Consider the following 21,447-nt stretch of genomic DNA (forward strand, 5'->3'; position numbering starts at 1 on the left):
CAATCCCGGATCAACATTGATTTATACCTTTCTCTTCTCGGTCTGACGAAGTCGAATTCTCGAATTCAAATTTGTCCATACTCAATAAGGTAATTACAATATCAAGGAGTACAATATCAATATACCACTCAAACCAATACTGGATATAATCAGAACTCAATCTAATTCTGTTTCAACGGCATAACTGCACAATCTCAATATACCCAGCAATATAGATATCAACAAATACCAATCTCAACAACTCATAATCGATCGAAAAACATAATCTGATATCAAATCTGTATAAGCTCAATCAAATCAAATCTGATAAATCATAACAATTTCATACGGTATCTGTTCTTCAATCCGGTTTCGATTATACGATGTCGAATACATCAAGAACACCATATATGAATCATATCTGATTTCTTCAATATCATATTTTTGAATCATATCAAAACATAAGAAAACTTACATCCAGTTGAAGCTCTCGTTGATAATAACACGGTACTGAATTCGGATTGAAAATCAGACGGACGGATTGTTCGTAAATCAAAATCTAGTATCAAGAACTTGGGAATCCTCTGAAGTCTCAGTTTCCTTGCTCTGGAAGTCTGAATGAAGGAAATGAACTTTGATATATATATATATTGCATGTAAGGGGCAAGTGGCTTCATGTATGCACTGCACGTCTCGCGCATATGCACGACTTCCGCCGGCGCATATGCGCGAGACACTATGTCTCGGCGCGTATCTTCACGGAAGCTCGCGCATATGCTCGCCCTCGCTCGTATGCTCGAGATTCTCTGCCATACTCGCGCATATGCGCGGGTCCTGGTCGTGCATATGCGCGAGGTTCTCTGCCTACTCCGCGCATATGCACCCTGGCTGGGTTGCGCATATGCGTGAGGCTCATTCTTCGCACATACTTCAATTCTTCTTTCGTCTTTCCCGGTTTGATCCATTCCATTTATAATCACATCAATTTATCAATTAATCATTTCAGATTACAATATTCAAAATCTTGGGCATTACATTTCCCCCCCTCTAAGATACGATTTCTTCCCCGAAATCACAAGCAATCACATCATATCAAAAAGAAATGTATAACAGAAGCTAAACAGACCCTCACATCAATGAAACAACTCTGGAAATCTCTGTCTCATATCTGATTCAGTTTCCCAGGTAGTTTCTTCAATGCCATGACGACTCAACTGAACTTTCACAAGCGGAATAGTCTTCATTCTGAGCTGTTCTCATTCATTTTTTTGATGAATCAGCTTCACTTTCTCTGTCATTTCTCTAATCATGTCAGGTCCAATCTCAGGTACCTCGAATATATCATCCCAATACAGAGGGGATCTGCACTTCTTTCCGTACAACGCTTCAAACGTGTCATCTCAATACTCGTCTGATAACTGTTGTTGTACGAAAACTCACAAAGTGGTAGAGAATCTTGTCAACTAGTGCAAAAATCTAGCACTACAACTCTCAGTATATTCTCCAGTGTCTGGATAGTCTGCTCTGACTGTCCGCCAGTCTGTGGATGGTATGCGGTACTCAGATGTAACTTCGTACCTAGAGCCTGCTGTCAACTGTGCCAAAAATGCGAAGTAAACCGAGGATCATAGTATGATAAAGATGACTTAGGCACTTCGTGTAATCTGACCACTTCTCTGACATAGATTTCTGCCATCTGGTCATGTCTGTACGTCATCTTGTATGGAATAAAACATGCTGATTTGGTCAATCTGTCAATAACAACCAAAATCGCAATCACAACCTCGGGAGGAACGTGGTAGCTTTGTCACAAAATCCATAGAAATGTGATCCTATTTCCATTCAGGAATGGACAAACTCTGTAGCAGAACTCCTGGTTTCTTTCTTTCCACTTTTACCTGTTGGCAATTCAGACACTTGGATAAAAATTCAGCAATATCAGCTTTCATCTCTTTCCACCAAAACTGTCTTTCCAAATCATTGTACATTTTCCTGCTGTCCAGGATGAATACTAAATCGACTGCTATGCTTTTCTGATAATATCTGTCGTTTCAAATCTGAAATATCTGGCACAACAAGACGATTTTTCACATATAACACACTATCACCAACCTGATACTCGGATCGATGCCCTGCTCTGACCATCGAAATCGAATTCTGCACATTCTGATCAATTTTCTGAGCTGCTTTAATTTTCAAAATCAGCTCTGGTTCGGCCTGCACAATATAAAGTCTCCACGGTCTACTATCTGTTTCAAATACGGATTCATAACAACAGCAATATTCAATCAAATTCGAAACACCAATCATCAATATTGGTCTGTTAAACTCATAAAACTGCAGTTTCTGACAATAATGTCGATCTTGGCCAATTGATCACATCTTCACTTTGCTAGGATCAACCGGTATACCATCTTCGGATATACTGTACCCCAAAAATACAACATGTCTCAGCCGAAATTCACATTTCGAAAGCTTGGCATACAGTTTCTCAGCCCTCAAAATTTTCAATACAGTTCTCAAATGCTTAGCATGATCAATCATATTCTTCGAATATATCAGAATATCATCAATAAATATAATCACGAAATTATCAAAATACTTCTGAAATACACGGTTCATTAAACCCATAAACATAGCTAGAGCACCCCAAGGAGAAACACTCGGTCTGATGTAACCCTTGGCCAATAGATCTTCCAAATGCTCTTTCAATTCTTTCAATTCAATCAGTACCATCCTGTCCAGTATTTTAAAGATAGGAACTGTACCTGATACGCATTCAATTCTGAAATCTATCTCTTTGATTGGAGGCAATTCTGAAATCTCATCTCGGAAAACATCAACAAACTTATATACCACTTGCAATTCCGCCAATGATGGGCTCGATTTCAGTACGTCAACTGAATACATAAGGAATCCCTCTGTTCCTTTCTGTAATAATCGAGTCATAGACATAGCAGATATCAAAAGAATTTTAAATCTAGAATCCTTACCGTAGAATTTCAACTCTTCAGCCCTCTCAGGTCTGAATCTCACAATCTTACGAAAATAATCAGCGGTAGCTCTGTACTTGGTCAGCATATCAATACCGATAATAAAATCAAAATCAGACAACCCAAGTACAATAAAATCTAACTCAATCTCATGTCCGTCATACTGTAGCAAACCATGTTTAACAGCATACACTGAAATCAAACCTCTCCTCAATATGAAAAGATACATACTACAGTAGATAAGGATTCAAAAGGCAAAGCATATATCAATGCAATTCGTTCCAAGATAATCATATGGAATGCATTAGTATCTATCAATGCATATGCAAGATAACCACACCGGAATCAATTACCTGCAATTACATTGTCAGGTGCGTCCTAGGGCCTGTTCCTCGGTCAATGCAACACTTTGGCCTACTGTCTAGAGGTTGACTAACTGTCTGGCTTCCTCCTGGCCTTGGCTGTGACTGGGTAGAGGGTGGCTGGAAAGAAGTGAACAATAGATGATCGTCTATCAAGCTGTGCCACTGATCCAGATGATTCTGCTCCCTAGGATCCCTGGGAACCTCGCTGTGGACAGACTTTAGCAAAGTGTCCTTGCTGTCTGCAGATGTGGCAACTACCAAACACACCTCGGCATTGCTTTGTGGGATGTCTCCCTCCACATGTGCTACAATAGACTCCGGTATAACTCTGGCTCTGTCGTGAACCACTTGACCTGGATGAACCACTACCATACTTCTTAAACTGTTTCCCTCTAGCTTTCAGCTTATCTTTCTTTCCGCGGCTACTACTGCCACTATCAAATCTAGGAAGGGGTTGCAAGAATTGGGTGGGAGGCTGTTGTTGTTTCCGTGGTTGAGCTACATACGACATTCCTCGCTGTTGGATTAAACTTGCCTCAGCTCCCTTTGCTCTGTTCAAGGCATTGGCAAAATTATGGGGTCGCCCCATATTTACCAATGTAAATATCTCAGGATTCAATCCATTGATGAACTGATCTACTACAGCTTCATCATTCCCAGCCACGTGAGGAGTAAAACGTAGCAAGGTAGAGAATTTGGCCACATACTCTTCAATTCACTGACCCTGTCTCAGATTTGCAAACTCTGCACCCTTGTATTTCATGTATGATACTGGGAAAAATCTTTGATAAAATTAAGTTTTGAAGGTTTTCCACGTAATAACAGTACCACGCTGTTCTAAGGCTTCCTTGGTTGCAAGTCACCAACTCTTCGCGACCTCGTGTAACTGGTGCCCAATCAGTTTAACTCTACGTTCATCTGGGTAATCAAGTGAATCAAACAGCATTTCTATGTCATCTAGCCAACTCTCACAATCAACAGACGTCTCAGTACCCTTCAGAATCGGCAGTTGAAATGACTGAAACCTCTTCAACAGTGTTTCCATCGGAGTTGCGGACATATCCATTGGATTAGTCAAGATACTACCCAGTTCTGGGATTCTTCGAGGAGGTATATCTGATTACCAAAAGGATTAGTAACCAAATACAAAAAACCTGTTTCAGTTCTCCTCTGATCATCTTACTGCTGATCAACAATCGGTTCTGATTCTTTCTCAATAACACATGTTTCCAATTAAATCAAATAATCAGGTAAACATGCATTTCAAAGCAGTAAAACATGCTAGCAATCAAAAGCACGGAAGAAAACTCATTCTACCCGCTCACTATCTTCTATCTCAGTCTAAGGTAACCTACTGCTCTTATACCACCTGCTGTGGGGACCCGGACGCTAACTCATTTCTTAATCGTTCTTGGGAATAATTGAATCAATCTAATTAAACTGGGTCTAAATTTTATTTTTAAATACAAGTGCGGAACATAATAAAATCAATCTAATATAAACATTAACATAAAAGTACAAATCTTGTATAATTACATTAAAATCAAACTAGGGTTTAACTACTATATGTCAAGTGCTGAAGCTTATTCTACTTCTGGTTCCGAATCTCCACGCTAACTGTAATCTCTCATCCTCTTCGTGACCCTCATCCTGTCCCACCTGTTGTCATGCACACATACAAACACAACAACAACCGGATAACTCCGGTGAGAAAAATATTCCCAATATAAAAACAACGTGTACATGCAATCATATAACAAATATAAAAGCATGAAACATATATCAATAACATGTATCAAAATCTTAAAGACATGACTCGATATAAAGCTGTAAATAAACTCTGGACTCGTCATCTCAAACTCGACTCATCTCTAATCTAAGGATCCCGGTTTGAATAAGAATGTAACAAATCTCCCACCTACTCTCCCGATCGGGGTGGCGGTACGTTCCTATTCCCGAACTTTGGTCCTGTCAATCGAATCTCCGCAATAGAAGACGGTCTACTTCTACGCAACATCGATATCACCAAACTTCCGGTGTCTTGGCAACTCAGCCAAATACTAGGCACATCCGCCTTGGCACTTCCGCCAATGACTAGGCACATCCGCCCATGACTCTTCACATAACATATGCTTAACTATAAATCAATAGAATAAGCATATCAATCTCAGACAAAGCAACATATCGAGGCAATGAAAATTAAGTATGTGATTTTGGGAAATCAAGTTAAATCTAACTCGAGTTGTGCAATCCGGATCAACATTGATTTATACCTTTCTCTTCTCGGTCTGACAAAGTCGAAGTCTCGAATTCAAATCTGTCCATACTCAATCTGGTAATGACAATATCGAGGAGTACAATATCAATACATCACTCAAATCAATACTGGATATAATCAGAACTCAATCTAATTCTGTTTCAACGGCATAACTGCACAATCTCAATATACCCAGCAATACAGATATCAACAAATACCAATCTTAACAACTCATAATCGATCGACAAACATAATCTAATATCAAATCTGTATAAGCTCAATCAAATCATATCTGATAAATAATAACAATTTCATACGGTATCTGTTCTTCAATCCGGTTTCGATTATACGATGTCGAATACTGATAGGACTCGTTTTTACGTGTTTTTAGTGTTGGTTTTGAGTCGCATTCATGCATCATATTAGTTTGTTTAGTTTAATTTTGCATCTTTTTAGCATTATTTAGCATTTGACTTACCTCGTGTATTTTGTGGTGATTTTGTTGGAATTGAACCAAAGAGTGGGAGAAACTTTGGCATAATGTCGAAGAGGATTCGCTAGGGCGGTCAAAAATGACCGCCCCAGCGAGCATTGTGGTCTGGCCGAGGATTATTTTGCGCAAGTGTCTCGCTAGGGCGGTCAAAAGTGACCGCCCCAGCTAAACCAGGGACATGCTCGAGGAAGCTTATTCGAGGACCTCTCGCTAGGGCGGTCAAAATATACCGCCCTAGCGAGAAGCGAGATTGAGAAAGATTTGTTTCCAAATTTCTAAGGACTCTATCCTACACCATAACCTAACACACGAGAACAGCAGCCGTTTTTCATCTTTTATCAGACTTTTCATCATTTTTCTTGGAGAGGAGGCTAGGAGCAAAGGAGATTTCGAAGACCTCGAGATTTCCACGCGTCGTGGCCGTCATCCATCGTCATCTTTAGTATTTTCATTATTCAGTATTTTATTTCTTACATTGATTGTTGGTTTTTATCATGAATTTCAGTAGCTAAACTCTAGATTTGTTGGGATTTGAGGGGATCCTACCCCGTACTCGGTGTTTAACATTATTTCTCGACGTTTTCATTAGTGAATTGTTTATGCTATTGTTCTTTCGTGTTTCAATCGAAGCCTAGCTAACTTCCTTTGATTATTTCATGTTGTTGATGAGTTCGATAGAATAGTTAACAATAGGATCAAATAGTATAAACCACGGATTTACAATTTAGTAGATATACGGAATTGGGTACGTGTCGATAGTGATAGTTTACCCGAATGAAAGCTAGTGGATTCCATAGAATGTAATGCAATCTTGAACTGTTAAATATTTGAGGACACTTGAGTACTGCATGTTTTTGATTAGTATTAATATAGCTCGACAGAGTATATTAGTTAGTCTAGGGAATTCCGTCGAACGCACGAGTAAAAGTCGAGTGTAATTATTTAAACACGAGTGGTAGGTGAACTGATAATTCCCAACAAATTCATTTCTCATTTGATTTAATCCAAATTAATCATTGCGTTCTTGAACACGTTTTCTTTGCAATTTAATTATTTTAATTGTTTACTTTACATTAGTTTAATCATCAACTCAATTTATCGTTGCTAAAGAAATTTTACTTGAAAATAAAAAATAGTGTAACGCAGTCCTTGTGGAATCATACTCGTATTCACTTACGTTTATTATAACTTGACTATCGTGCACTTGCGATATTTAAATCGAGCTTTCATTTATAAAATAAATTTTGGGATTATTCACTGTGCAAGTTTTGCTCGATCAAGTTTTTGGCGCCGTTGCCGGGGACTGTTGATTCACAATTTTTTATTTTTCATTTAAATTCTTTAGTATTATTTATTTTATTGTTATTTGATACTCTCATTGTGTTGCAGATTTTTCTTGTGGTGCATGCGAAGATCACTCGAGTTTAAGCTTGAGCCTTTTGACCCCGAGATCGAACGCACAGCTAGACGTCGACTACAGCAGCAAAGAGCGAAGGAAAGAATGGAAGGCGATCAACAAAGAGAGGAGCCAAGGCGTATACCGATGTTGGATTATGCACAGCCGTCTCTTGATGGAGCACGTCCAAGCATCGTAAGACCAGTCATCCGAGCTAATCAGTTTGAGATCAAGCCAGCTATCATTCAGATGATTGAGAACACTGTCCAATTTGGGGGAAGTGCACTTGACGACCCTAATTCTCATATAGCTGACTTTCTTGAAATTTGTGATACTTTTAAGTTTAATGGCGTGTCTGATGACGCTGTTCGTTTGCGTTTATTTCCATTTTCACTGAGAGATAAAGCTAAGTCTTGGTTAAACTGTTTGCCTGTAGGGTCTATTACTACATGGGAAGATATGGCAAAGGCGTTCCTGATCAAGTACTTTCCTCCGTCGAAGACTATGAAGCTCAGAGCCGACATTACTAATTTTGCTCAATATGAGCAAGAGTCACTTTACGAGGCATGGGAGCGCTACAAGGACTTGTTGAGGAGATGTCCACACCATGAGCTGCCTCTTGGGTTAGTTGTTCAAACTTTCTACTACGGTCTGCTTACTCCTAACCGTACTATGATAGATGCTGCTGCCTGTGGTAACTTACTGAGAAAGACGGCGTAGGAAGGATATGAGTTATTGGAGGAGATGGCTGCTAGTAGCTATCATCCTCAGTCTGATAGGCAGAGACGAGGTGCTGGAGTTAATCAAGTTAATGATTTGTCGGCGGTTTCAGCACAGTTAGAGGCTTTGAATAGAAAGATTGATGGGATGAGCATGAGTGGGTCGGCTATGCGTCTGCAAGAAATTTTCTGTGATAAGTGTGGGGGTGAGCATGATGTGCAGGATTGTCAAGATGGCAATCCATTCTATGTGCCTGAGGGAGCACCGGTAAAACAAGTGGGATTCCAGAACCGTCCTAGAAATGACCCTTACTCGAACACATATAATCCGGGATGGAGGAATCACCCAAACTTTTCATGGGGAGGTCAAAACAACCAACATCGCCAACAAAGAGGTCCACCATATGTGATGCACCAAGGATTCAAGCCAGAACCATCTCGGGAGGAGAAGTCCAATTTAGAGCAAATGATGACTAAATTTATTTCTGCAACAGAGACGAGATTTCAGAACCAAGATGCATCCATAAAGGGGTTAGAGAATCAAATTGGACAATTGGCTAAGCTGATTGCTAATAGGGAGCAAGGAACTTTACCAAGCAACACGGAAACTAACCCAAGAGAACATGTGAAGGCGGTGGAATTGCGTAGTGGAAAAACACTCGGGTCTAATGAGGAAAAGACCAAGCACGGTGAGGATGAGGTGAAAAATCGAGGAGGTAAGTCTTCTAACTCTACATCTACACCTATTGCACAGAATAAAATTGTTATCCCTCCACCTTTTCCTGCAGCAATGAAGAAAACTAAATTAGATGCACAATTTGGTAAATTTCTTGAGATATTTAAAAAATTGCATATTAACATTCCTTTTGCTGATGCTTTATTGAATATGCCAAGTTATGCAAAATTCTTGAAAGATATCTTAGCAAATAAGCGGAAGCTAGAAGATCATATGACGGTGAATTTGACCGAAAATTGCTCCGCTTTAGTTCAAAACAAGATGCCTCCGAAGCAAAAAGATCCAGGGAGTTTCTCGATACCCTGCATTATTGGTGACATTAATTTTCATAAAGCTCTATGTGATCTTGGTGGGAGCATTAATCTGATGCCTTTTTCTGTGTTTAGGAGACTGGGATTAGGTGAACCCAAGCCAACTAGGATGTCGTTGCAGCTGGCTGACAGATCTGTCAAGTATCCACGTGGGATTATCGAAGATGTTCTGGTGAAAGTGGATAAGTTTATTTTTCCTGCAGACTTTGTGGTACTTGACATGGAGGAAGATTTAGAGATGCCTTTAATCCTAGGGAGACCGTTTCTGGCTACAGGGAAAGCACTGATTGATGTTGAGGAGGGGAAATTGAGACTGAGAGTTGGAGAAGAAGAAATTATTTTTGATGTTTTCAATACTCTCAAGCACACAATGCACAATGATAGTTGCTTTCGTATTGATGTCTTGGATTCGCTTGTTTGTGATTTTGTGCAGGATGGATTGAAAGAACCATTGGAGGCCACTCTCACTACTGAAAAGCAGGAGGACGAGCTAGACGAGGAAAAGATGGAGATGGTAGCTCATTTGAATGCCATTCCACCTTGGAGAAAGCAAGTGAGGCTTAGACTAGAGGAATTGGGAGACAAAAAAGATTTAATGCCTCAAAAGTCAAGCCTAGATGAGCCACCTACTTTGGAGCTCAAACCATTACCTCCACATCTCAAGTACGTATATCCAGGAGAAAATAATAAATTGCCTGTTATTATTTCCTCTTCTTTGACAGATGATATGGAGAGTAAGCTCTTGGGAGTCCTCAAGGAGCATAAAGGAGCGTTCGCTTGGAAGGTTTCAGACATAAAAGGGATAAGTCCTTCGATCTGCATGCACAAAATTCTGATGGAAGATAAATACTCACCTCTAGCACAACCACAAAGGAGACTCAATCCAAAGATGCAAGAGGTAGTAAAAGCTGAAACAATTAAACTTCTGGATGCAGGTATTATCTATCCTATCTCTGATAGTGCGTGGGTAAGTCCTGTACAATGTGTGCCTAAAAAGGGTGGGATTACTGTTATTGCTAATGAAAAAAATGAGTTGATTCCCACTAGAACTATTACGGGTTGGCGTGTATGCATAGATTATAGGAAATTGAATGATGCAACCCGTAAAGATCACTTTCCCTTGCCATTTATCGATCAAATGATTGAACGATTAGCAGGTCATGAATTTTATTTCTTTTTAGATGGATATTCGGGATACAATCAAATCACAATTGCACCTGAGGACCAAGAGAAAACTACTTTCACTTGCCCTTATGGTACTTTTGCGTTTAGGCGTATGCCCTTTGGTTTATGCAATGCACCTGCAACATTTCAAAGATGCATGACCGCTATCTTTCATGACATGACTGAAAATTTCCTTGAAATCTTTATGGATGACTTCTCTATTTTTGGCTCCTCATTTAATGAATGTTTAGAGAATTTGAACTTGGTGTTAGTTAGATGTGAGGAGAGCAATTTGGTGTTGAATTGGGAGAAGTGTCATTTTATGGTTCAAGAGGGGATTGTGTTAGGACACAAGGTATCGGAGAATGGAATTGAGGTTGACAAAGCCAAGGTGGAAGTAATCAAAAACTTACCCACACCTTCATCAATAAAAGGAGTTAGAAGTTTCCTAGGGCATGCTGGTTTTTATATGCGTTTCATTAAAGATTTTTCCAAAATTGCTAAACCTTTATCCTCTTTGTTGATGAAAGATGCTGAATTTAATTTTGATTCTACTTGTCTGCATGCATTCGAGATACTCAAGGAAAGCTTGGTGACAGCACCTGTTCTGACTGTCCCTGATTGGGAGCTACCGTTTGAGGTGATGTGCGATGCTAGTGATACAGCTGTTGGTGCGGTGCTGGGTCAAAGGAAGAACAAGGTATTTCATACCATCTACTATGCAAGTAAGACTTTAAACGATGCTCAATTGAATTACGCTACTACTGAAAAGGAATTGCTTGCTATAGTATTTGCTTTCGACAAATTTCATTCATACCTTGTTCTGTCTAAAGCAACTGTGTATACAGATCATTCTGCCCTAAAATACTTGCTTGCTAAGAAAGATGCGAAACCTAGGTTAATTAGGTGGATTTTATTATTGCAAGAATTTGATCTCGAAATTCGAGATAAAAAGGGTGTGGAAAATGTAGTTGCTGACCACCTGTCTAGGCTTGAGCATGTTAGAATTAAGGGCAGTGACGATGATATTGATGACTGGTTTCCTGATGAACAATTGCTTGAGGTAAATGCGTACCCTTGGTATGCCGATTTTGCAAATTTTCTTGTCACTGGCACACCTCCACCTAATTTATTGTTTCACCAAAGAAAGAAATTCTTTTCAGACGTGAAATATTATTTTTGGGAGGAACCGTTCTTGTTTAAGATTTGTGCAGACTCCATGATAAGAAGATGTGTGGCGGAGGAGGAAACCAATCAAATTCTGAACCATTGTCATGACCGTGAGGTAGGTGGTCACTTAGGACCCATACGGACGGCATCTAAGGTACTTGAATGTGGCTTCTATTGGCCAACTCTTTTTAAGGATGCTCGTTTGTATGTTCTCAATTGTGATAGATGCCAACGCACAGGTAATATTTCCAACCGTCATGAGATGCCTTTAAATAACATTATTGAGTGTGAAATATTTGATGTGTGGGGGATTGATTTTATGGGTCCTTTTCCTGCGTCTTTTGCAAAGAAATTTATTCTGGTGGCAGTGGAGTATGTATCTAAATGGGTGGAGGCAGAGGCTTGTGCCACTAATGATTCACAAGTGGTGTTAAAATTTTTGAAGAAACATATTTTTAATCGATTTGGTGTACCACGTGCAATCATAAGTGATGGTGGCACCCATTTTTGCAACAAAATTTTTGATAAACTGTTGGGCAAATATGGTGTCACCCACAAGGTTTCCACTCCATACCATCCCCAAACTAGTGGACAAGTTGAAGTATCCAATCGAGAAATTAAGAGGATTTTAGAGAAGACGGTTAATGTGAATAGGAAGGACTGGTCCATTCGGTTAGATGATGCTTTGTGGGCGTATCGTACTGCTTTTAAAACACCTATAGGCACTACACCATATAGGTTGCTTTTTGGTAAAGCATGTCATCTACCAGTCGAATTAGAGCATAGAGCATATTGGGCGACCAAAGCACTAAACTTTGATTTTGCTCTTGCAGGTGAAAAACGATTGCTGCAGTTGAATCAGTTAGATGAGTTTCGGGGAAGAGCTTATGATCTTGCACTATCTTACAAGGAACGCACCAAACGAGCCCATGACAAACACATTATAAGAAGGGAATTCAAAGTGGGTGAAACGGTGTTGGTATACAATTCTCGCTTACGACTCTTTCCGGGCAAGCTAAAGTCAAGGTGGTCAGGACCATTCACTATAGCCAAGGTGTTCCCATCGGGTGCAGTGGTGTTGCATGATGGCAAGGACGGGACATTTACTGTGAACGCTCAAAGATTGAAGCACTATATCGGTGGCACAATTGAGCCACAAATTGGAGTCACTCGGCTCCATGACAGTCATTGAGGACATGGGTGAAGAGTCGAGCTCTAGACTATAAATTGAGAACTACTTCTACTCCTTATTTTGATTTTGATTATATTTTTTTTTAGTTATTAATCGCATCATTTGCATTTAGGTAGTTGCATGGCATTGCATTCAAATTTTTTTTCCCGAACACTTCTCGCTCAAGCGGTCAAAACTGACCGCCCCAGCGGGTACTCGTTTTTTTTTTTTAAAAAAAAAAGAAGTCTTTTGCGAAAACGTCTCGCCAGGGCGGGAAAAATATACCGCCCTAGCGAGTCGCGCAGATTAAAAATTTTTCTCCCAGAAAACTTCTCGCTCGGGCGGTCAATTTTGACCGCCCTAGCGAGTCGCACAGATTAACAAAAAATTTTTTTTCCGAAAACTTCTCGCTCGGGCGGTCAGTTTTGACCGCCCTAGCGAGTCGCGCAGATTATAAATACTTTCCTCTTCTCTTTTCCTCCCCACTTCGAACCCTACTACTCCCCTCCGATTTTCGGCACCCCCCCCTCCATCTTTTGTGCTCAATCCTTATTATTTGGTGATTTTTCAGGGCAAAGACTCAATCTTGGTCCATACACTCCACGAGGAAGCATTTAGGCTACAAGATTTTCTTCTCCGGCGGTCTTTCAAGCAACTCCGGTCATCTTCCACATATTCCGGTGAGCTTCTCCGGCGACCCTCAACAATTTTCCGGCGGTTGGATACTTTGTGCACTCCAATCTCTACATGGCACCCAAAAGATCTAAGGTAACTCACAGTGCTTCTAGTTCTCGTTCCACTCCATCTATGTTTGTGAATGAAAAAGCTAGGGAGAGATTTGAGCATGCTAGACTACATAGGAAACCAATCCCTGAGCGTGGATTTAGCTCGTTTGTTATCGGTCAATTTTCGGAGTCCCAAATAGAAAGAAGAGGGTGGAATACCTTTGTAGCACAACCGAATGCAGCAGTGGTTCCGGTTGTGCGTGAATTTTATGCCAATGCTCCGGAGGGAAATGAGTCGAAGGCATTTGTGAGGGGACATCTAGTCCCGTATGATCCCAAGACGATCAATGATATGTTGGGTTTACCGTCGGTGGACGATTCGGTGTTTCAGGCGTGGGTGCTTAACCCGGATTATGATTTGATCATTCGCACACTCTGTTATCCGGGCACCACGTGGAAACAACCGGGGACTTACACGGTCTTTCTTGAAAAGTTTTTGAAAGTGGAGGGGGCATTGTGGTATGCATTCTTGTCTAAGAGATTGATGCCGGTCGGTCATACGAGTGATGTGCAGCGTGAGCGGGCGGTTGTTCTCTATGCCATCTGTACTAGGATAGTGATTGATGAAGGCAGGCTCATTTTCGGACAGCTTAACATGTGCATTAATAGCAGCAATTTGGCTTTTTACTTCCCGACGATAGTGACTGAGCTGTGTGCCCAAGCGGGGGTGATATTCGAAGATGATGATGAGTGGTTACCGCCGATGAGAGCCATTGATGAGGCTCTCTATAAATCCAAGAGGGAGAAGAGACATGCTGAGCTGCCCGAGGAGGTATTTTTCGATTATGGGATAGCAGCTCAACCACCTCCGGCCTTAGGACATGCACCACCACCCCCGCAGCCACGCCGCCATGCCATGCGAGATCGCGTCGCCGAATTGGGCGCTTGGGCCCATTATCAGACGCAGTACCAGGCCGTTAATCAGGCACATATTCAGAACATCGAACACCTGGTGCAGGGGATCTCAACTCATTTGGGCATCGACACTTCCGGACGGCCACCTACACCCGCATACCCGCCACCCTTCCAATTTCAGTACAATTATCATATGCCCCCAGCAGCTGAAGAGGGAGTTCCACCGCCGGAGATTGAGGAGGAGGATGATTTCTGATCAGGGGAGTTTACTGTTTCCCCTTTCTTTTATTTTGCATATTCTATCTTTGCATTTAAATTCATGAGTTTTTTTTATGTTTTTAGTGTTTGTTTCGTTCTGTGCACTGAGGGCATTGCACAACTCTAGTATGAGGGGGGTAGATTGTTATGTTTGCTTAGTTAATTGGTTTTAAATTGTTGCATTTCTTTTATTTGGTGTCGTTTATGGTGAGAAGACATAGTGTATGAGCCAATGATGATGTTGAATTGATAGTATACAAAAGTATTGATTGGGTCACCTCATGAATGGTACTCTTGATTGTTAAAGCATGAATTTTGGCACAAAGTTGAACTTTTGGAGCACATATGTGTGGGGCTAGAATTTTGTAGGAATAATGGTGAAATTTGAAGGTTTTGTGTGGTTAACTTGAAAGGCATCATTTATGAGTTGATTTAGCATGTAAACCCGTGAAAATAAGTCACTAATTGGGACCTTGAATGAGAACATGTGATTTGCCTTGAACTTCACATATACCCCCTTTTTCAATGCACTGAATTAAAATATCATACTCCTAACCAGCTGTAATCCAAAGTATATATTCTTAGCCTAGGGAGTACACGTGTGAAAATTGTGCATCAAAAAAAATATATATATATATATATATCGAAAAAGAAAAAATTGGTGGAGATGTAAGGTGAGGGGGAGCCGAAATAAAAGGAATGAAATTCTATTCCTGGGCTAAAAGTTGGAGATGTAAGGAGACGAGGAAAGTCAGACGAAAAGTCTTGACGATTGCACAATGAAAATGATCGGTGTACTCCCGACTGTTAGCCACTTGAGCTTATTTTCCTTCTTTTTGACACCCTTCTCTGCACTTAAGAATCGAATAAAGTTCAAATTATGGTTAGTGATAAATGGACACGGGGGTGCATGCTAGTGAGACTTGTATTGAAGTGCTAATTGAGTGACTCGCATGATCGGATGATTGATCTATTTGAAGTACGAATGACTAGACCCATCATGACACACACACACGTTCAAATTAGTGTCGAGATTTATGTGTAGATGAGAATGAGTATTCGTTTGTGATTTGACTTGATTATGATTTAAATGTGGGAAAGTTCACTGAGGCATGAGCATAAAAGTGTTAACTCACCATTGACATTTACTTGTGTTGGTTATTTCTTGTTTGAGTATTTTGTGTTTGTTGTGTTTATTTAGATTCTCGTGCTTTAACCTATTTTGCTCGAGGGCGAGCAAAAGGTTAGTATGAGGGGGTTGATAGGACTCGTTTTTACGTGTTTTTAGTGTTGGTTTTGAGTCGCATTCATGCATCATATTAGTTTGTTTAGTTTAATTTTGCATCTTTTTAGCATTATTTAGCATTTGACTGACCTCGTGTATTTTGTGGTGATTTTGTAGGAATTGAACCAAAGAGTGGGAGAAACTTTGGCATAATGTCGAAGAGAATTCGCTAGGGCAGTCAAAAATGACCGCCCCAGCGAGCATTGTGGTCTGGCCGAGGATTATTTTGCGCAAGTGTCTCGCTAGGGCGGTCAAAAGTGACCGCCCCAGCGAAACCAGGGACATGCTCGAGGAAGCTTATTCGAGGACCTCTCGCTAGGGCGGTCAAAATATACCGCCCTAGCGAGAAGCGAGATTGAGAAAGATTTGTTTCCAAATTTCTAGGGACTCTATCCTACACCATAACCTAACACATGAGGACAGCAGCCGTTTTTCATCTTTTATCAGACTTTTCATCATTTTTCTTGGAGAGGAGGCTAGGAGCAAAGGAGATTTCGAAGACCTCGAGATTTCCACGCGTCGTGGCCGTCATCCATCGTCATCTTTAGTATTTTCATTATTCAGTATTTTATTTCTTACATTGATTGTTGGTTTTTATCATGAATTTCAGTAGCTAAACTCTAGATTTGTTGGGATTTGAGGGGATCCTACCCCGTACTCGGTGTTTAACATTATTTCTCGACGTTTTCATTAGTGAATTGTTTATGCTATTGTTCTTTCGTGTTTCAATCGAAGCCTAGCTAACTTCCTTTGATTATTTCATGTTGTTGATGAGTTCGATAGAATAGTTAACAATAGGATCAAATAGTATAAACCACCGATTTACAATTTTAGTAGATATACGGAATTGGGTACGTGTCGATAGTGATAGTTCACCCGAATGAAAGCTAGTGGATTCCATAGAATGTAATGCAATCTTGAACTGTTAAATATTTGAGGACACTTGAGTACTGCATGTTTTTTATTAGTATTAATATAGCTCGACAGAGTATATTAATTAGTCTAGGGAATTCCGTCGAACGCACGAGTAAAAGTCGAGTGTAATTATTTAAACACGAGTGGTAGGTGAACTGATAATTCCCAACAAATTCATTTCTCATTTGATTTAATCCAAATTAATCATTGCGTTCTTGAACACGTTTTCTTTGCAATTTAATTATTTTAATTGTTTACTTTACATTAGTTTAATCATCAACTCAATTTATCGTTGCTAAAGAAATTTTACTTGAAAATAAAAAATAGTGTAACGCAGTCCTTGTGGAACGATACTCGTATTCACTTACGTTTATTATAACTTGACTATCGTGCACTTGCGATATTCAAATCGAGCTTTCATTTATAAAATAAATTTTGGGATTATTCACTGTGCAAGCTTTGCTCGATCAAATGCATCAAGAACACCATATATGAATCATATCTGATTTCTTCAATATCGTATTTTTGAATCATATCAAAACATAAGAAAACTTACATCCAGTTGAAGCTCTTGTTGATAAAAACACGGTACTGAAGTCAGATTGAAAATCGGACGGACGGATTGTTCGTAAATCAAAATCTAGTATCAAGAACTTGGGAATCCTCTGAAGTTACGGTTTCCTTGCTCTAGAAGTCTGAATGAAGGAAATGAACTTTGATATATATATATATATATTGCATGTAAGGGGCAAGTGGCTTCATGTATGCACTGCACGTCTCGCGCATATGCGCGACTTCCGCCGGCGCATATGCGCGAGACACTTATGTCTCGGCGCGTATCTTCACGGAAGCTCGCGCATATGCGCGCCCTCGCCCGACGCTCGCGGCTCCTGGTCGCGCATATACGCGAGGTTCTCTGCCTACTCCGCGCATATGCGCCCGGCTGGGTCGCGCATATGCGTGAGGCTCATTCCTCTCACATACTTCAATTCTTCTTTCGTCTTTCCCGATATGATCCGTTCCGTTTATAATCACATCAATTTATCAACCAATCATTTCAGATTACAATAATCAAAATCTTGGGCTTTACATTATTTCTCGAAAAATTGCATTTCTAGCCCCTTAAAATTTTGAAAATAGCTTTTTCATCCTTAAAGACTTCGAATTTTGCCAATTAGTCCCCCGAAATTTTCGAAAATTCGCATCTTAGTCCCCTTAAACTCGAATTTCAATAATTTGAGCACTAAAATTTCGGAAATCACGATTCTAACCCTTAGGAATCCAAAAATTGCGAAAATAGCTCCTAAATACTTAAAATTCGAAAACAGCCCCTGAATCTTTCTAAACTTTTGCGATTTAATCCCTGATTTTTTGAACATTCCATGTTCACCATAAAATTTTTGGCTTATCTCAATTTCGACCATTGTACTTCTCAAAATTTCGTATTTGCCCATTAAAATTTCGGTTAACTGCGTTTAAACCCTTTAAGTTTTTTGATTTTGCATTTTTGGTCCCTAGATTTTCGAAAAATTTTGCATCTTACTTCATAACTTCGAATTTCATCAATTTCAAGCCTTAAAATTCTTGTTCGGAATTATTTTTCCCTTTTTCATAATTAAGGCTTCATAACTAATGTTCAATTTCAATGGTTTCTATTGTCATCTCTTAATTGCAACTATGGTTGAGCATGCAACCTTATTTCCACTATGTTCTTCTTGATCCCAAATAAATTCTCATAACCAATTTAACATTTCATGCAGTAAAAACAATATAAAAACATTAAATGACTAGGTTACCAGTGATTAAAGTCGTGTCTGGCTCCTCCTCAGCTTCCTCAGCATGCATAACATAAGCTCTACCCACCGTTGGTGCTTTCGTTTTCGGGTAATCAGTAGCTTTATTTCCTTCTTCTTTGCATATGAAGCATTTGTACGTCCCCCACATGCACTTGCCAAAATGTGAGCGATTTCACTCTTTGCACAGTGGCCTCTCTACAGGTTTTTGTGCTCCAGGTTGTGATGGCTTTGGTGGTCTTGGTTTCTTCACTTATCCTCGGGGCTTTTGCTGCCCATGAGCTCTAGGAGGTCCCATAAATGACTTCTTATTTGGCTGAGAGCTCTGTTGGTGTTGCTGCCTCTTGCGCTGCATCTCGTCATCAATATCTTTTAGGGCTTGCTTAGCTTGGAATGCATAGGCAACGACAGCTGCATAGTTCGCCGGTCGCATCATCATCACCTCATGGCGTATGGTAGGTCCAAGGCCATCCATGAAGTGCCTTAATTTCTCCGCAGCATCTTTAGCAATGAGGGGCACAAAGCGACAATCCCTATCAAAATTCTTAACAAATTCAGCCACAATCGTGTCCCTGACGGAGACTCATGAATTCTCTCTTGAAGCGTCCTCGAACTTCAGCAGTGAAGCATTTCTCTTAGAATATTTCCTTGAATCGTATCCAGGTAAGTGTAGTCAACTCAATCCCATGCTCCGCCCCTTCCCACCAAAGGGAAGCTTCATCCCTAAACATATAAGTAGCACACCTAACACGGGCAGTGTAGAGCCCAAAATTAGTACACATAAACCCATACATTTATTAAATTGTTAAATTATTTATTTATTTTTATAATAATTTTTATCAATACATGATTTATGATTTGCATTATTTTAAATTATTACATGTTTATTTGATGTACGTTAAAACGTTTTCCTGATTTTTATGTTTCAGGTGAATATTCGATTCGGGATCGGGAAAAGAGACCGGTGACGATTTAGGCAATTTATGAATAATGTGGTATTTTATTTCAAGCCAAGAAAATTAATATTTTAAATTATTTATGAATTTTTAAGCATTTTAAAGCCTAATTTAATTTATTAGGTGATTTTAAGATTTTAAGCTTTTCAAAATATTAATTTGAATAGTTGGGGATTTTAAATCTTCAAATTTATTTTATTAAATTTTTTAGTTTGATTAAATAATTAGATTAGTATTATGTTATCACAAATTATTTGACTAAGTATATTTTATCCTAATTAACTCCCTAATCATCACACACAGACACAACTCAACACACACACACACGTTTCAATTGAGGGTAGAAAAGTAGGGTTCCAAGTTTCTTCCAGTAGCCGCCCCTTCCCCTTCGATTTTTCAGTAGATTCACGTTGGTTTTGTAGCAAGAATCGTGCCACAAGTCATCCCGGATCGGTTCTCGCATCTCCTCTCTTTGGTATTCATCGTATCGGGAGTAAAAAAACGTCAAGGCATGTATAATATTTCATTTTTCGCATCGATCTTGTCATAGTTAATATTTTGATGCATATTGTATGTAAAAATCCGGTAATGTTATGCAGAGTTTGAGAAAATGATGTTTGGAACAATTTTGAAACAGTTTTTCGATCTCAAAAACAGAATCTGCTGTTATTTCTAGTCCTAAAAATTTTATGTCGGTTTTCAGAAAAAACGTTCAACATATAAAACGCATCACATATTGATACCTTCGATTTGACAGTAAACTTGTAATTTTCGGACAAGAGACGAGTAAGTTATGATCATTTTCGTGTGACTGCTCAAACTGTGTGGTTATCAAAATGCGTTCTTCATTTTTTCTTGAGGTTTATTGGTTGCAGGCTTTGTTGGGAACCGCCGGGAGATCACTGCTGTGTTTAGGTATGTTGTGTGTTGTGATCAGATGTTTTTGGTGTTTTCGTTCGGGTCGGTAAGGGTTTAATTACAATAGAAGTAGTAGGGAAGTGAATGGGTAGAAGATGACCATTTTTGGGTTTCAGTCGCGCAGGGTTAGCACCGCAGCTCTATATCTGGTGCACTGCAGCGCCTGAGGTTTGTGTCCAGTAGCGCCGCAGTGCTGGAATGTAGCACCTAGGCTCTTAACCAGTTCTACAGCGCTACTCTGTAGGCGCACAGGCGCTGGTCCAGGAATGGGGAAGCTTTAGGTTTAAGTGCTATTGCCTCGTTTGGGTATTAATATGTCATTATGTTCAAGCTTAGTGAGGGTTAGATTAGCCTTTACGAAGTTTGGATAGAAAATGTTGTATTATGGTTTAAGCGAGGTCCATGTCTTCCATTACTTGGGAAATGTTCATACTCCATATCAGGATTGTTTCGGGGTTCGATATCATGGTCTATTATGATGGTTAAAAAATGGTCAAGTCCAGAGTGGTTTAGAAAGTCGTAAGTTATTTAATTTACGATTGGTACGGTTAAGTTATGGAATTTAAGTTTCTTGAATAATGTCTTAGTATGTGCAGCACTAGCCCAAGCGAGACTCGATTAAGCCCTCAACGTTATGTAAGTATGTTCGACGTGCAAAAAGAAATTTTTTTTATGTTTTTTAGGTATATGAATTGTCTTGTGACCAATTATTAACGTGTTTGGAAGCCGGAGAACGTGTCCGGGGATCTCTCCACTCTGGTAAAGCATGACCGGGTTATGATCAGGATTGGAAACCGGTAAAGTATGAACAGGGACCAATCCACCTGGTAAAGCATGACCGGGGATCTTATGTATGTGGGAGTGGACGTTCGGTCGAAAGGCTGTGATGATCTCTGCCAGCCCAGTACTGTGGTTTAGTCTGATCAGG

The 21,447-nt window shown here is 39.8% G+C and overlaps 1 non-coding gene across 1 annotated transcript; it reads right to left on the reverse strand.

Moving 5' to 3' along the window:
• Positions 1 to 7,990: 7,990 nt before the first annotated feature.
• LOC142519947 (small nucleolar RNA R71) lies at positions 7,991 to 8,097 on the reverse strand. The gene has a single exon (XR_012813831.1). It is a non-coding gene; the product is annotated as a small nucleolar RNA R71 (small nucleolar RNA).
• Between the last annotated feature and the right edge of the window lie 13,350 nt (positions 8,098 to 21,447).

Source organism: Primulina tabacum, chromosome 11, assembly GCF_025594145.1.
Source record: "Primulina tabacum isolate GXHZ01 chromosome 11, ASM2559414v2, whole genome shotgun sequence".
NCBI classification, from domain to species: Eukaryota; Viridiplantae; Streptophyta; class Magnoliopsida; order Lamiales; family Gesneriaceae; genus Primulina; species Primulina tabacum.